The sequence below is a fragment of the Humulus lupulus genome, chromosome 2 (genome assembly GCF_963169125.1).
Source record: "Humulus lupulus chromosome 2, drHumLupu1.1, whole genome shotgun sequence".
Classification (NCBI taxonomy): Eukaryota; Viridiplantae; Streptophyta; class Magnoliopsida; order Rosales; family Cannabaceae; genus Humulus; species Humulus lupulus.
Window position 1 is genome coordinate 181186159 of NC_084794.1, and position 18488 is coordinate 181204646.

An 18488-nucleotide genomic window follows, 5' to 3' on the forward strand; every position below is an offset into this window, starting at 1 on the left:
TGAATAGCCTGCACCTTCTCTAGATCCATGCGGATCTGACCATGTTCTACAATGTGGCCTAGGAACTTGATTCTCTCTTGTGCGAAGGAGCACTTCTCTCGCTTCACATAGAGTCGGTTCTCTCTCAATTTCTAAAACACTTGAGCTAAGTGTTGTTGATGTTCTTCTTGTGGAGCAATAAACAACAATGTCATCCAAGTAGACTACCACAAACTTATCTAGGTACTCATGGAAAACTTGGTTCATCAACGTACGGAATGTGGCTGGTGTGTTTGACTCGGAACTCGAATGCTCCATATCGAGTCACACATGTTGTATTCGGCTCATCCCCTTCTGCTATCTGCACTTGATAGTAGCCCGATCTCAAATCCAGTTTTGTAAAGAATTTCGCTCCACTTAACTGGTCGAACAAGTCTGCGATCAAGGGGATGGGGTACGTATTGCGCACTGTCACCTTGTTGAGAGCCCGGTAATCAATACACAGTCTCAAGCTCCCGTTGTGCTTCTTCTGAAATAGCGCGGGCACACCAAATGGTGCCTTTGATGGCTGATGAAACATGCCTCTAGTAATTCCTTCATCTGCTTCCTCAATTCTTCTAGTTCAGGGGGTGCCATCCTATAGGTCGCCTTTGCAGGTGGTTTGGCTCCTAGCACCAGTTCGATCTAGTGATCAATCCCCTTTCTAGGTGGCAAGGCTTTAGGGAGTTGATCCAGCATAATATCTCCATACTTCTTCAAGACCATTCAAATCTCTGGTGGGATGACTTCATCCACCATATCCTCGTATACTGTGGGTAGGGCAATAGATGTGGGTTCTTGTCTTTTCACGCCCTTCTTAAATTGCAAGGCTGACAACAACTTGGTTTCTGGGGGCTGTTCCACTTTAGTAGGCACCACTGTCGGTGTCTCTCCCATTATAAGTAAACTTCCCATAGCTGGGATGGGAATGGCTCCCTTCTCCGTAAGAAAGTCCATACCCAATATTACATCAAAGTCATCCATTTGCACGACAACCAAGTCAGTTTGCCCCTCCCACGAGCTGATCTTCATGTTCACCTTCTTAGCCACGCCAGTTGTGGCTAAAACTTCTGAGTTAACCGCTTTCATGCGGCCACAATCCTTCTCCCATTGCAGTCCCAAACATTTAGCTTCGATCTCCGAAATGAAGTTGTGAGTGGCGCCTGTGTCGATCATCATGCTACCGGTAATTTTACCCTTTACAGTGGCATCCACATACAATAGTCCTTTTCCAAGGGTCTTCTTCACTTTCGCACCATGTTTCTTGAGAGCATTTAGCATCCCGAGGGCACCCATGTGCGTATATTCCTCATCCTCCTCTTCGTTGGTTTGTTCCCCTTGGGAAAATGATGCCTGGAGGGCACTCATCTTGGATTTGTGAGGACATTCCGTCGACTTATGCGGTCCGGTACAAATCCAACATGTAAGAGGCTTCTTGAACGGGGGGTTACTACCTTTGTTAGGAGAGTTAGACTCCACACTCCTCTTCTCTCCTCCCCCACTCTTGCTCTGCCAAGACTTTCCCGACTTTTTACCCCCAACATTGCTTCCGCTGGGTGAAGGATTAATCTTCTTCGATTGAGTGTTCTCTAATGAGTAATCGGTCAGTCATTCGGCAACAGCTTGAGCAGTGGCTAGGTCAGCCACTCGCTGTCTCTCGAGGTGTTGCTTTGCCCAAGGCTTCAACCCTTCTAGAAATGCAAAGAGCTTGTCCACTTCAGACATGTCTTTGATATCAAGCATCAACCCAGAGAATTTCTTCACATATTCTTGGATTGTTCCAGTGTGCTTCAGCTCTCTCAATTGGCATCGAGCTATGTAGGCAACTTTTTCAGGGAGAAACTGCGTCTTCAATTCTCTCTTTAGATCTTCACATGTTGCTATGGTGCATCTGCCGTTCTGAATGTCATCGTACTTCTTCCTCCACCACACTTTGGCATCCGCAGACAAGTACATTGTTGCCATGGCGACCTTGCCATCTTCTAATTCAGCTCTCACGACTCTGAAGTAATGCTCCATATCAAAGAGGAAGTTCTCTAAGTCCTTCGCGTCTCTAGCCCCACCTTAGGGCCTCAGCTTAGGCACTTTTACTCTTCCGTATTCCATGCCAATGGGTCCAGTTGCAGGCTGATTCCCAATCACCCTCATGGTAAGGTTCAGCTTAGTGTTCATCTCCAACATCTCGTCCTTCAATGGCTCAACTAACCCCTACAATTCTGTATAAGATCATTTAGTGTTTCTGGTAGGTCTTTCACCGCTCGTTCCACTGCCTCAATACGTTCCTCCCTCTGAGGACTATTGGATGTACTTGAAAGGTTCTCATTTTGCTCCATTGCAGTTATGGTGTGTTGTTTTTCATAAATTGGTCGTATCTCACTCCAACATAGCCATGCGGTTTGGTGTGTTGTTTGTCTCCGGTTCTAGCCTGACAGAGCTGAGATCCCTGACCCTCTCATCCAGGCCATCTAGCTCTCCAACACGCCTCTCCAGTGCTTCGATCCTTTAAGTGTTGTTCACCATCATGCAGGGTCACCAAGCTTTCTGTAACTTGGCTCTGATACCAACTGTCACGGGCCGCCAACTTGTCTCCTCGAATTGACAGAATGTGCGACACTTGTTAGCACTCTCAACTAGCAAGTCAGCCTAGAATTCACACCTGCAGCAAACAAACCCAATGGTTAGCCATGATACAAGTCTGCACACGTAAGGGCAATGACAAAGCATGAGCAAGCACAAAGCAAGCCATCCAAAGACAACATCCCACACAACAACTAGAGCATACAACACATGCAAGTGGCACGCGATGGCCTAACAAAGGTAACAAACAAGCCACACATAGACCATAAGAAGCATACACAAAGGGGCATGGATAAACATTGTTTTATTCATATAAGGCCTTGACAGGGCAAGGGAGTACACAACTTAAGCCTCTATCTGCTGGTGGCCATGGTGCTTCCCTAAGTCACCAGGTCACCTCCCCCCTAAGGAGCATTCTAAGAAAATAAAGTCTTCCCAGGAACATATATGATTTTCTCCTGGGAGACATATGCATAATTACAAAAATGCCATCCCCTACCCTTGAGGTTACTTGTTGCAAGACTTGACTAATGATCAAGCACCAAGGCATGCTCATACATACAAAATGGCCCCCCTGGAGGTGTGTCATGTTGCAGCACGTCACATCTCGTGCCTCGCGCGCCTGCCCAGATGGCCTCGCGAGAGGAGGCGTCTCGCGCCTCGCGCATCATTCAACACCCTCACCTCGCCTCGCCATAGCCATGTCCCTAAGGGCCTCGCGAGAGATGGCCTCCCCGAGGCATCTCACACCGCATGTGTAGCAGGCCTCGTTGAAGAGGCCTTATCTCTCTCCTTGGGAGAAGTGCCACAAACGGGGCGCCGCTCTTGCTGTGAGCCTCACGAGGAATAAAATCAAGAACCTCTTTAGCACGCGATTAAGGAAGGATAGGGGAGCCTCATAACGATTCGCCGCGAAGTCAGAAGAAGTATGGAGCACCCTTACAAACTAAGAGGAGTTAGAGTATGGACACAAGGCCCATGCCAGACAAGTAGTGGTCGTACAAGTGAGGTGCCTGTTGTGGTCCTCGCCAGCCAATCTCTAACACTCGTAATGGGCAAGTAGTGGAGGCACAATCGGGTACTAAAGTGGAGGTGCTCCCACAGACTCTGACCATGTACTGAAGCCGACACCACTACACCTGATACCACTCTCCTGACACTAAAATTGTGTATAATTTGGTCCCCTGGACCACAATGTATCGGGGGCCATTAGAGCCCACTATAAAGGGAACCCCACTTCAACATTGAAAGGGGTTGGAAAAAACACTATAGCTTGATACAATAGAGAAATACAAGTTCCTTTCTCCATTTTTCTTCTACAACTACTTTCTAAGTTTCAGATTAGATTTTTGAAATTCTTGATTCATAAGCACTATACTTTGATTTTTCTAACTTAACGTCGTTGACGAGTTCTCACCGTCAACACTATGCGTCTAAGGCAATCAATACGACTAGCCAACACAGGGGTCGAGGCTAGAGATGATGAGCACAGCTAGAACCCTTCGCCAATCCTTGAGAACTGGCAGCAGATACTTGTTGATATGCAAGCCCGATTACAAAGTCAGGAATATCAGATTTGTCTTTTGAGACAGCAAGTTCCGTCAGGGAATGATACACCTATTGTGCCACCTGCTGTGGTACCAGCTGTACATCCACCTGAGGTTGGGAATAGGTGGGAGCCACTTTATGAATGGTTAAAGAAGCAACACCCTCCAATCTTCGAGGGAGGACTGGATCCACTGAAGGCTGAACAGTGGATGAATATGATCACCTCCATCCTGGAATTTATGAGGGCCGAAGGTAATGACAGGGTGGCCTATGCCACCTATATGCTTAGAGAGGATGCCCGCATTTGGTGGGAGGTGGCATCACAGACTCAGGACGTTACTGCTATGAGCTGGGATGGGTTTAGAGACCTGTTTGGCCATAAATATTATAACGTTGTCGTCAGGGCAGGGAAGGTGAATGAGTTTGTTGGGTTGGTGCAGGGAATCATGACAGTTACTGAGTATGCCCTGAAGTTTGACAGGCTTGCGAAGTTCGCACTAGATTTAGTGTCTACTGATGCAGCTAGATAGGACAGGTTTATTCGAGGGCTTAATGCTATGACAACCTGAGATGTGAGGATCACATCAGTATCTGGGGGAACAACTTATGTCCAGGCAGTTGAGAAGACTCTTATCGCTGATGAGGCAGAGAATAAGATCTGGAGGGAGAACACTGTGAGACGGGATGCTCGCAAGGCAGTGCCTCCATATACAGGGTTTGATAGGGATGAAAGCCCCAGTGATCTGAAGAGGAAGACCCCTGACACCTCGACCACTGATGATCCTGATAGGAGGGGCTGGGGTGTCCAGGGTGGCCGCCAGGGAGGCAGTGGGACATGGAGAAGTTATCCAGAGTACACGAGATGCAGAAAGCGCCATTCGGGCGAATGTTAAGCAAAGGCTTATTATTTGTGCAGGGTGGTGGGACACTTCAAGAAGGATTTCCCAACAGTGAAGAGAGAGGAACCAGGGAAGGTGGACAACTTAACTCCAGCTCGAGTGTTCACCTTGACGCAGGCAGAGGCCGAGGCTAGTCCCTCGGTAGTGACAGGTCAGCTTTACAGCGCTGGCTCTTCATATAATGTATTGATTGAATTTGGTGCTACACATTCGTTTGTTTCTAGTAAAGTAATTGATAGATTGTGTAGACCTAGTGAGTACTGTACTGCAGGGTTTGAGACTATATTGCCTACAAGGGAACTAGTAGTTTCTAGGAGATGGATGAGAGTGTTGCCAGTGATGGTGGATAGTAAGGAATTATCAGTAGATTTGATCGAGTTGAGTATGGTTGGTTTTGATATGATTTTGGGGATGGATTGGCTAGTCAGATATGGGGATACTATAGATTGCAGGAAAAAGATGGTGACCTTTGAGCCTGAGGGTGAGGATCCCTTTATTTTCGTGGGTGCTGTTCATGGACCTTGCATACCCATGATATCAGCATTGAGGGCTAGGGACCTATTATAGGTAGGTTGTATAGGTTTTCTAGCTAGTGTGATGGATACCATCAGAGTTATGCTAGTGGGGCCAGGAGAGACCAGATTGGTATGTGAGTTCTTGGATGTGTTTCCTGAAGATTTACCAGGACTGTCGCCGCACAGGGAGATTCAGTTCATCATCGAGTTAGCGTTAGGTACAGAGCCAGTGTCGAGGGCACCAAATAGAATGGCTCCGACAGAGTTAAAGGAATTGAAGATACAGTTGCAGAAGCTTCTAGACTTGGGGTTCATCAGACCTAGCTTCTCACTATGGGGTGCTCCGGTTTTTTTTTTTGTGAATAAAAAGATGGGACTCTGAGAATGTCTATAGATTACAGGGAATTGAACAAGTTGATCATCAAGAACATATACCCTTTACCAAGGATCGATGATCTGTTTGATCAGCTGCAGGGAAAGACGGTATTCTCAAAGATTGATCTTCGATCTGGTTATCACTAGCTGAGGATCAAGGACGAGGATATTTCGAAGATGACCTTTCGAACGAGGTAGGGGCATTATGAGTTCTTGGTTATGTCGTTTGGTCTGACCAATGCCCCAGCAACATTCATGGATCTGATGAACAGGGTGTTCAAGGACTTCTTGGATCAGTTTGTGATTGTCTTCATCGATGGCATCTAGGTTTACTCCAGTTCAGAGGCAGAGCATGAACATCATCTTCGACAGGTATTGCAGAGATTGAGAGAGCATCGATTGTATGCTAAGTTTAAGAAGTGCGATTTCTGGCTACCAGAAGTGACATTCCTTGGACACATTGTTGGTGGAGATAGGATTAAGGTGGATCCAGCTAAGGTAGAGACCGTGAGATATTGGTCGAGGCCAAGGAATGCCTCAGAGGTTGGAGCTTCCTTGGATTAGCGGGATATTATAGACGGTTCGTGGAAGGGTTTTCGAAGATTGTTGCGCAGATGACATAATTGACACGAAAGAATCTGAAGTTCATCTGGTTAGACAAGTGTGAGAATAGCTTCCAGGAATTGAAGCGACGGTTGATTACTACTCCTGTGTTGAGTCTTCCTTCGGAGGGAGGGAAGTTTGTAGTATACTGTAACGCATCGAGATTGGGATTGGGATGTGTGTTGATGCAGAATGAGAAGGTTATTGCTTATGCGTCATGGCAGCTGAAAGAGTATGAGCAGCAATACCCTACCCATGATCTGGAGTTGGCAGTAGTGATATTTGCACTGAAAGTTTGGCAACATTATTTGTATGGAGAAAAGTGCGAGATATACATCGTTCATAAGAGTTTAAAGTATTTCTTCACCCAGAAGGACTTGAACATGAGACAGGAATGTTGGTGGGAGCTGGTGAAGGACTATGATTGTGATATCCTTTACCACTCAGGGAAGCCAACGTAGTGGCAGATGCGTTGAGCCGGAGGAGCCTGGGACAGTTATTTAGCTCTACATAGATATCAAAGGAGTTGGCAGAGGAGTTGACTAAAACAAGGATAGAGCTGGTAGTGGGCCGGTTGGCCAATATTACCTTACAGTCAACCCTTCTAGAGAGGATAAGAGCAGGTCTGATGGATGATACACAGTTGTAGGAGGTTAGAAGGAATGTCCTAGCTGGAGTGGTTAAGGATTATTCTATTTCAGAGACAGGTTTACTACAGTATAAAGGTCAGATTTGTGTTCTGATGGACGTGGGTATTAGACGAGAAATACTTGATGAGTCCCATACTACACCATACTCACTCCATCCAGGCACCATGAAGATGTATCAGGATCTATAGACTTTATACTGGTGGCCTGGGAGAAGGACATAGTGGACTACGTGGCCAAGTGTTTAACCTGTCAGCAGGTGAAGAGTGAGCATCAACGACCAGCGGGGTTGCTATAGCCTTTGGGTATTCCCGAGTGGAAGTGGGAATACATTACTATGGATTTTGTGGGAGGTTTACCCAGGATAGTGGGGCTAAATGACTCGGTGTGGGTGATAGTAGACAGATACACCAAGTCAGCTCACTTTCTACCAGTGAGGATGACCTATTACTGTGGATCAGTATGCGAAATTGTACGTGAGGGAGATTGTACGTCTCCATGGGGTTCCCAAATCTATAGTATCAGACCAGGATCTCATATTTACCTCCAAGTTTTAGGGTAGTTTGCAGAAGGCTTTGGGGACTCAGTTGAAATTCGATACAACCTTTCATCCTCAGACAGATGGACAGTCTAAGAGGACAATTCAGGTATTGGAAGACATGCTTAGGGCGTGTGTACTGGACATCAAGTACCTTCCGTTGATTGAATTTTCATACAACAACAGTTATCGATCAACGACTGGAATAGCTCCATACGAGATGTTGTATGGAAGGAGTTGTAGATCGCCCATTCATTGAGGTATTTGGGACCGGAAATGGTTCAGAAGACTAACAAAGTTATTGAGAAGATTCGAGCTTGAATGCTCGCTTTGCAGAGCAGACAGAAAAGCTACGTTGATCCTAAGCATAGGGACTTGGAGTTCCAGGTAGGGGACCACGTGTTTCTGCGGGTGTCACCACTACGAAGGGTGAGGAGGTTTGGGAAAAAGGGCAAGCTGAGCCCTAGATTAATAGGACCTTTTGAGATCCTGGAGAGGATTGGACATGTAGCCTATAGATTGGCTCTGCCACCATCGTTATCAGGGGTCCATGACGTATTCCACATCTCTATGCTTTGGAAGTACGTCTCAGATACGACTCATTGTTGAGATATGAGGATTTAGAGTTACAGAAAGATTTGTCGTATGAGGAGCGACCGATTCAGGTCCTAGACAGGAAAGATAAAGTTCTGAGGAACAAGACGATTCCTCTAGTCAAGGTATTATGGAGGAATAGCAAGGTCGAGGAAGCGACCTGGGAGCTTGAGTCAGCTATGCAGGATCAGTATCCTGAGTTATTCAAGAAAATTTCGAGGACGAAATTCTCAGTAGGAGGGGATAGTTGTAACGACCCAAAATCACTAATAGGGTTTAGCACATTGATTAGCATGTCGGGAGGTCATAATTGGTTTATATGTGTGTTTAATTTGTTAAATGAATGACTATGTGGCATGCATGATTAATATGATTATGTGAATATATTATATGCATGTTTATGAGTATTAGATATGCATGTGGGCCCTTTACTGCTTATAAGGGCATATTTGTAATTTTGGTCTGTTAAAGGCATAAATGTGATTATATGTGATAAATGGTTGAGACCACATTATTATGTGGATATATTTGCAGTATATGGCTCAAGACGGTCCTAGTGAGCGGATAAGCGAAATAGTCACAGCGAGGTTTAATACCCGACTCGGGGGAAGCCTAGGGGTATTTTGGAAATTTAGAGGATATTTTGATATTTATTGAATCATGAATATGTATTTGGTAATTAATTGGACACGACGGGGTTAACTAGTAAATGGTAGGAACACTTGAGGAGTTAGCGGGAATTGGGAGAAAGACCATTTTACCCTTGGAGGTTAATAGGGGCCTGGGACAACTTGAGGGGTATTTTAGTCTTTTAGCTAAGAGGTTTGATCAGCTGGGTCTTAGGAAGCAAGTAGAACCCTCTTGAAACATTTAGAATTCTCTCTCCCTCTCATTCACGTTCTCACACTCTTCCTGTAACGCCCTGTTACTCCAAGACCGTTACTGTGAACTTTGAACCGTGCTTAACTCGCTAATCGAGTCCTTTGGTTATAAACGTGCATCTAGGTGTTATTAATAGGATAAGGTGTAAAACCAATAAAAAAAAGAAAGGATATATTTTATTTAAAACATAAAACTGTTCATGGGCCCATAAAACGTTTACAAGTTATTTACAATTCAAAACGGTCATTACAGTGTAAAATTTACAACCTACTGACCTAAGCGGCAAAAATAGGGTTAACCCCTAGTCCCTCTGAGAAACTCCTTGGCCGTGGTGGTCAAGCGGCCGCATATGTACACATCGCCACCTAAGCTCTCCACTCAAGGCTGGGTGAGCTTTTCTTTCCCTTTACCTGCACCACATAGCACCCATGAGCCAAAGCCCAGCAAGAAAACTCAATACTGCATGTATATAATATCAAATGATGATCATGATAATCGTCCAGGATTTACAGCCCAAACAAATGAGTGACTGATGTTGTAAGTCACTAATGTGGGTTCCGCACCCTTTACAAGTGAGTGATTGAGTCACTAGCTTAAACAGGTTAAGTGACTGATGAGCGAGTCACCAATGTCAACCAAATGAGTGACCATGGAGTCACCAGTGTGGGTTCCGTACCCTTAGCCATGTGACGATACGTTCACCTCGGCCTTCTGGCCCTGGCTCTGAGTAACTAGTCATAGAACTAGGCAAGCGCTTTTAGTTTTCATCGAACTTGGGGTCGATCCGACATTAATGCTCATGATGAGTCATTCAATGCCGATGTCGATTAGATCTAATCTTTATCGGCTCTGCGTTCATGACACTTATGCCGCTCCTGACTCATAAGTCAGTGACATACGACTAGTGCTTAGTATCGCTGTCGAACTTGACTAGTTAGTCACAGCTTCACAGACGGATCTGGCACCATTGCTGATTCTGACTAGTAAGTCAGTGCCATTCACAAGTAAGCAAGATTTGCTAAGCATTTAATATGCAATCAATGACCACATTTAAACACTCAACATGCCTCAATAATAACCATGAATGTCACATACGGGGTGCAGTTTTCTTACCTGTGGTTCGAGCGAGAAATAGTAAAAGAATGACATTTGAGAACGATTGACCTTTTGATTCCTTAGCAGTTACGTAGTCATATCCAATTACAACATCCACTAATGAAAATAAAAAATGAAAGGGTCTTGACCTAAACCTCACTCTCGGGACCTTGAATTGTACCCAAACGGTGAGTAGATTCGATCCCGAGCCTTAAGGATTGAAACCCCAAGCCAAAAACCCTTAAAAATGCCCAAAACCACAATCTGAAGAAGCAGGGTAGCGCTGTAGCGCTACCCCCTAGCGCCCCAGCGCCCAAGTCAGCAAGAACCCTTCCCTGAGTAGCGCTGTAGCGCCCCCTTGTGGGCGCTATAGCGCTACACACAGCCTGAAATGGCCCTGAAACTTTCCCCTTCAACTCCACCATTTACAACCTGAACCAAAAGCTTCCAAACCTCATTTTAAGTCCCAAATGAACCCAAAAACCATTTGTAATGCCCCGAATTCTCCGTTGTGTTTAACGGCGTGAATGGTAGGCCGGGAGGGCCATACTTGCTTAATTATGTTATTAATTGATAAATGCATGTATATGTTGATTATATTATGATATGATGTGAAGTGCATGCATGTGAGTCCATATTTCTTATTACAGGGGTGTGATGGTAACTTGGCCCGTTGAGGGTAAATTGATTATTTGTACGCATGCTGGTGATATATTTTGAGACCACATTATGATGTGGGTTTGTTCGAGCCATTTTGCATGAGACGATCAAGGAATGTAAATTATCGGTTTGGTCATAACAGGCTTAAGCTCGGGGCTCGGGGTGAGTCTCGGGGTGTTTTAATGATTAGAGTGTTACCGGGCATTAAAGGGTAACAGGATGTGAATTATTGGTGTTTGAGTATATTGAGATTAGCAGGAATTGGGAAGCGTTAATTATGATTAACGGGATAAGTAGAAAGTACCAATTTTACCCTTGAAATGGTTTTAGAGGCTTTTAGTGACTAAGGGTATTTTGGTCATTTGGGTGGATTTGTATGACCTTTAAGTTGGCTTAGGATGGCTGTAGAAACCGTACAGAACAGAGCAAAAACAGAGTGTGAACCTTCTCCTTCCCGTGCATCCATTTCTCTCTTTCCTTCTTTGGAGTTTTGAGCTCAAAGGGTGGAGTCAAGCTAGGAGATCAAGGGGCTAAGGTTTTAGGCTTGGTTCAGCTATTGGAGAGGATTTAATTCCACGTTTGAGGTGAGTTTATCCATTGAGTTTCTGGTTTATCTCTGTTTTCGTTTTAAGTTTTTTAAGTTTTGGTTTCTTGATGGAAGTGTGGATTTGAGGAGGTTTTAATTGGTGTTTAGGTTGGGTTTTGATGAGGGGAAGTTATGGGTGATGTTTAGAGGTTAAATTGGGTGTTAGGTTGGTGTTTTGGGTTGGTTTGAAGGGCTGGTTCCAAGGGAAAACGCAGGAGGAGGCTTACTGGTGCGTGTTAAATTCTGGGCTATTCTGCTTATTGAGCCGCGGCCTGGCATAGGTGAGCCGTGGCCCATGGCGCCTGTCAGGATGTGGCCGCCTTTGTTTGGAGGCACGCCGCGGCGCAGCTGGAGAAGGTCGCGGCCCAACAGGGCAATTATGGCCAGAAAAGTGTTTTTAGCATGGGGATTCAGACCTAAGGCCTCGGGGTTGAACCTACTACTCGGTTGAGTAGTGTTTGATGTCCCGGAGGTTAGGCTTTGGTTTGGGAACCTTTTATTGTTCATTTTATTGATGGAATCCCATAATTGGTTATGACCAGGTAACCGCTAAAGGACCAAAAGGTTGATCGTTCTCAGGGTCGTTCTTTTATTCATTCTAGCTCGAACCAGAGGTAAGAAAACTGCACCCCAAGTGTGACATGCATGGATATTCATGAGGCATGCTGGTTGTGTAAATATGGACATGGATTGAATATAGAATGTTTAGCATATGTTGCTCACTTGTGCATGGTACAGACTCATTAGTCAGATTTGGCAAAGGTGCTAGTATCAACTGTGAAGTTGTGACTTATTAGTCAGGTTCGGCAGTGGTACTAAGCACTGGTCTCGTTGAGCTGACTCATTATTCAAGACGGCCTTAGCGTGTTAACGCAAGCCAACAAGGATTAGATCTAATCGATTATCAGCATTGAATGACTCAAAGAGCATTAATGCCAGACCGACCCCGAGGGTCGATGAAAGAAATAAGTGCTTGGAGGCTGGTGGCTTACCTAGCAGCCACTCTCCCACTTGAAACAGTGACATGCTTGCCAGTCACACAGTATGGTTTACCAGAACCTGTTGAAGGCTAGTGGCTTACCTAACAGCCACTCTTCCATTTGAATTAGTGACATGCTTGTCAGTCACTCAGTATGGTTTATCTGGACGTTATGTGGTGTTCACTCATTTGCTTGAAAGCTTTATGCTCAGTGTGGTTATAATGATAATCATTTGATAATGTTTATGAAAAGTATTATGTTTTCTTGCTGGGCTTTGGCTCATGGGTGCTATGTGGTGCAGGTAAAGGGAAAGAAAAGCTCACCTAGCCTTGAGTGGAGAGCTGATGTGGTGATGTGTACATATGCGACCGCTTGACCACCACGGCCAAGGAGTTCTCAGAGGAACTAGGGGGTTTACCCTATTTTTGCCGCTTAGGTCGGCGGGATTGTAAATTTAAAACAGTAGTGACCATTTTGTACTGAGAACAACTTGTAAACGTTTTGTTTAGCTCTGTAGAGCAGTTTGTAATGAAAATCTCCATTTCTCTTTTATTGGTTTTATGCCTTAACCTGATAATTACACTTAGAGCACGTTTTTGACCAAAGGACTCGGGTAGCGAGTCAAATTTCTGGTCCACCGTTCACCATAGTTACACCATCTACACATGTCCTAGGCATCACAACCCAAGTAATCCTAGCCAAAAACTCCCATCAATTCCCTTGAACCAATCTAGAAAACCAAGCTGAAAACCAAACCAAAAATAGAGCAAAGCTAGAGTTTCAATGGCTAGAAACTTACCTCAAGCTCAGGATGGCTCCCAAGGGTAAAATTGTCCTTTCCTGCCTTTTTTGTTAATCATAATTAACACCCTCCAATTTCCGTTATTCTCGATATTCTCAAATACCAATAATTCATATCCTGTTACCCTTTAACTCCCGGCAACACTCTAATCACCAAAATACCCTGAGACTCACCCCGAGCCCCGAACTTAATCCTGTTATGACCAAACCGCTAACCTACACTCAAAGATGGTCTCATGCCAAATAGCTCGAGCAAATCTACATTATAATGTGGCCTCAACAATAGATCACCGATATGCATACAAATATACAATTACGCCCTCAACGGGCTAAATTACCAAAATTCCCCTGTGATGAAATGTGGACCCACATGCAAGAATTTAACATCATATTATAATATAATTCACATAAACATGCATATACTAGTTTAATGGCATAATAAAACAATTATGGCCCTCCCGGCCTACTAATCCATCCATTAAACCGCATTAGGGATTTTTGGGCATTACACTCCCTCTCCTTGTGTCTTGAAGCTGAAGGAAAAACAGAAGGAAACTTAGAGACTTGAGTTAGGAACCTTGGAGGGAATTAAGCTGGGATTAGTTAGAAGATTGCTGAGGAATTAAGCTACAATTGAGGTAAGGATTCAAGTTCTTGATTGTGGAATTTTAACTTGTTCTTTTGATGGGAATTTAAATTAATAGGTTGAACTTAGCTAGGTTTTTTAGGGATATTTTGTAGCTTTTAGGGGTGGTAACTCAGTAGAATTTGTGGTGATTTAATGTACCTAAACTTATAATTAAGAGTCCTAGACTCGTTTTTGGAATTGGTATGGATTTAGGAAAATGGTTAGAAGGATTTTTGTGGTTATGGCTGGGTAGAATGCTGAGGGAACCCAGAGAATTTTGGGTTCGCGGGGGCGCCCTGCGTGCCTAGAATGCCCTAGGAGAGCTTGCTCACTTGAGGGCATGCTGTGACCCTTAGAGCTAGGTCGCAGCTCGCCTAGAATATTTTGGCCTAGGAAAGATTTTAGGCTCGGGGATGCGAACCTAGGCTCTCAGGACGAATTCTACTACCCGGTTGAGTAGAATTCGAGGTCCCGAAGGCTAGCTTTTGTTTCCTAAACATTTATTTGAATTAGGACTTGATGGTTACCCATTGACCTTGTGACTAGGTTTATCGCTAAGGCTCAGGACTCAGGATCGTGCACAGGACCGTTCTTTATTCTCCACTCGGGATTTGAGGTAAGAAAACTGCACCCATGTGGTTGTCTTCGGGACTGAGATTCCTTGTAATTGAATATATGCATTATGTGAGATATAAATATGTTATGTGGAATAAGGAAGTACGACATAAGGGTGACGGGGCTGATGATAAGCGTATTGAACGCGGCTAGGCCAATGTGAGCCGGGGTCAGCTAAATAATCAGAGGACTCAACCTAAGCGAGCTGGGGTCAGCTGAATAAACAGAGGGCTCGGCCTAAGGGTGTCGACCCTGAACATTTGTATTACTAATTAAAATGTATGCTTGAGAATACATGTTTGTCGTTGTTTAGCCTAATGCTTGTACTCTGCTGAATAATCGAATAAGTTGGATTAATGTTGATTAAATACTACTGTTGCTATATGTGTTTGTTGTATATAGTTTTCTTGCTGGGCCTTGGCTCACGGGTGCTACGTGGTGCAGGTAATGGAAAAGGGAAACTATACCAACCATGAGTTGGAGAGCTCTGGGGGCAGAGTGTACATAGTCAGCTGCTCGACCGCCACGTCCAAGGGATCGTTACAGGGATAGAGCGCTAAAATTTGTATTTTTTTAATAGAATGACTTTTATTGTATTAACTTTTGGAGATTGTATTTACCGCTTATACCCTGCTTTTGGGATCCCATGTATCAAACATCTGTTTTAATGAAAATCAACTGTTTATGATCAAAATCTTTTAACCTTAACCTTATAGTGGACCTTAGGATCACATTTGTATTCAAATGACTTGAGTAGCAGGTCTTGCACTACTTTAAAATACATAGTATAACGGTCTTGGTTATCAAGGGCGTTATTGCGCCCTTGTTGCGCCACGCGTCCACAAGCCCAGCTGCCCAGCAGCCAATGACCCGGATGGCGACCTGCGTGTCGAATAACATCCGCTCCCTGACCCGCGAAGCAGCCCCACGTGACCTCGTCAACCAAGCTTTTCCCTCAGCCTTTGGCGTCCACGTGGCTCCCTTGCATTGGCTATGATTTGTTCAAAAACCCACCAGCTGCCATAGTGTTTCCATTCCATTTTTGTGTGCTCTTTGGGCCTTGGACCTTCCACTTTGAGCTTTAAAGTTCACATTTTGTGGTGTTTTAGAAAAATGGAAAAATGACCATTTACCAAAATAGCTAGGTTAATATTAATAATAAGATTTGATTTTTCAAAATCATATTTTATTATTAATATTTCTAATTTATTTTGTAAACCCCATTTGTTGTTTAATTTCTTTTTAGTCCTTATCTCCCTCTATAAATAGGGACTTTTCTTTCATATTTGGTATGTAATTTTTAGAGTAAAGAAACTGTAGCAAAATTTCTACTCACTTTCTTCTCATACTTTCTTCTTAGAATTTTGTGAGAATCATGAGCATAATGGCCTAATATTTCTAGGAAGGTTAGTGATGATTCCATATGCTAGTGATGTTATTTTGCCACTTTGATTTACTATGCTCTTAATATAATGCATTTGAGCTGTTTTATTTTTGTTATCTTTATTTACTTGTGCTAATAGTATATAGGATTAGTCATGCTCTTTCTATGTGCTTCTAATTAGTAAAAGTAATATTGATACATAATTTTATGTCCAATCTTCTATTGCATTATTGCCCTTGGGTATTTTGTCATTTTTAGATTTTTCATAAGATTAACATTGTGCTCCTAAAGTAAAAAACTTTATAACTGAAATTGACTTTTGTTAGAAAAGAATATGGATTTTAATGTTAGATTTTCCAAGTAAATGTTGGGATGTGAACTATTTACTTGTGTATTTTTGTAAATAAAGTAACTAAGTAACTAAACAAGCATATGGATGATTCTTGCAACCTTTCTTCTTCTTAACTCTTGATTACACCTTACTTTTATTTCACTTGTCTCACTTTATCATTTCATCAAAAAGACAACACCAAAATCTCAAATCTCTTTTCATTTCCATTTTTATTTATTTCATGTTACTAACTTTTTGTGTTATTTTCTACTAATATTTTGGTTTTAGGTTATCTCCTTGTGGATCGACCGCCCAATTTTACTACAACTACCGCTTAGTGGTTGTCATGATTTGAGCGTTAAATAAATTTTGGCGCTATTGCCGGGGAGGTAGTTTTCAAAAGTTTTAGTAAAAAATTTTCCAAAATGTTTGTAACTTTATTTGTATTTTTGTTAGTATGAATATTGAGTTAGCATAATATTATTTTATTTGTGGGTTATATTCTTTTTATTTACTAATTTTTAGTTAATTTGAATATTATAAAAAAAAATTAGTTATATATATAATTTTTTTTCCTTCTCTCTTTTCTCTTTTGGTAAAACAAAAAAAATATATTTTTATTTTTAAAGAGAAAAACAAAACAAATATATTTTTATATTTGGTAAAACAAATATAATTTGGTAAAACAAAACAAAAAAAAAAGAGAAAAACATAAAAAAATATATTTTTATTTTTATTTTTCTTTTCCTTCCTTTTTGTTACATAAAAAGAGAATTATATAAATATATATTTTTTCTCTTTTTAGTTAATTCTTATTTCATTTCTCTTTCTTAATTTCTTTTCTATTATTTTTAGTTTAATAAATATTTGTAAAAAAAAAGATTAAGCTTGTTATTATATCTTCACTTCAATTCTTTTTTTTTTGTTGATTATTTTGTTGCTTTAGGTTCTTAGTTTAGATCTTCCATTTTTCTTCCTTAGTCTTCCTTAGAATTTAGTTCTTCCTTGAAAAAAAAACATAAAATTGCATAAAATTGTTCATAAAATTTCAATCACAAAACGCTTAGTATTGGGAACAATTGTGTAATATTACAAATGGCAGAAACCGATATTGTTCTGTCTAGAAAGATTGGTTATAAAATAAGGTTTGTGATAGCGTTACCCCCACACTTACCTGGGAGCCCTGGGGAGTTCTGTCTAGGCAAGTGTGGATCTAAAGCGGTACCTTGGCAACCTTCCCAATCGACCTGAGAATAGTTTGAGCATATACCTTTGCACTATTACATTTTTGAACTTATCACTATAAGAAAACTAAGCTTGTTCTGTAAAAATAAGCAATTTCACTCTGCTTAAAGGTTGTTTGGTCAAAAAAGTTTAACTTGTTATCCACCATACTTACTCAGTAACCTCGAGGAGTTCTAGTAAGGCATTGGAGATTATCCCAAAACCTCCAAATCTACTTGGGAACAAGTTTAACAAAAAAAATTCAAAATAAATAAATAAATAAAAACATAAAAAAATTAATTATGATTTCCGAGAGTGGATGAATCATCACGAAACTTCTAGTGAAACTTCTTCCGATTCATCCACCACTCATTCCAGAACTCCTTCCACCACTCCTGCTTCTCCACAAACTTTAGTTGATGATAATCCATTCGCAATGGCTCACAATGATGAAATCCAACCGAGAACTCTCAATGACTACCTCCATCCTACTCGCACTTCCACACCTTCATGCATTATCTTCCCTCCTAATATGCCTGCATTAGACTATAAACCTGACATGATTCAACTATTGCCCACATTTCATGGAATGGAAAACAAAAGCCCTTACGTGCATATTAGAGAATTCGAGGAGGTAGTAGACACGTTCTATAACCGAGCCGAAAATGTCGATTCTGTGCGACTGAAGTTCTTCCCTTTCTCCTTGAAGGACAAAGCCAAAAGTTGGTTATACTCTTTGAGACCTAGGTCTATTGGAACATGGGAGGAAATGACCAAATCTTTCTCTCTAAAACACTTCCCTAGCCACAAGACCAACAGTCTAAAATGACAGATTTCCACATTTTCCCAAAATGACAATGAAACGTTCTATCAAGTCTGGGAAAGATTCAAAGATCTGTTGAATCAGTGCCCGCACCATGATTATGAGAACTGGCATTTGGTTGTTACTTATATGAAGGCCTCACAAGTCGTGAGCGCCAGTTTGTAG

General features: G+C 42.4%; 1 non-coding gene across 1 annotated transcript; it reads right to left on the bottom strand.

The window, feature by feature from the left end:
• Positions 1-18317: 18317 nt before the first annotated feature.
• On the bottom strand, positions 18318-18423 carry LOC133820680 (small nucleolar RNA R71). The gene has a single exon (XR_009887082.1). It is a non-coding gene; the product is annotated as a small nucleolar RNA R71 (small nucleolar RNA).
• Positions 18424-18488: the final 65 nt, after the last annotated feature.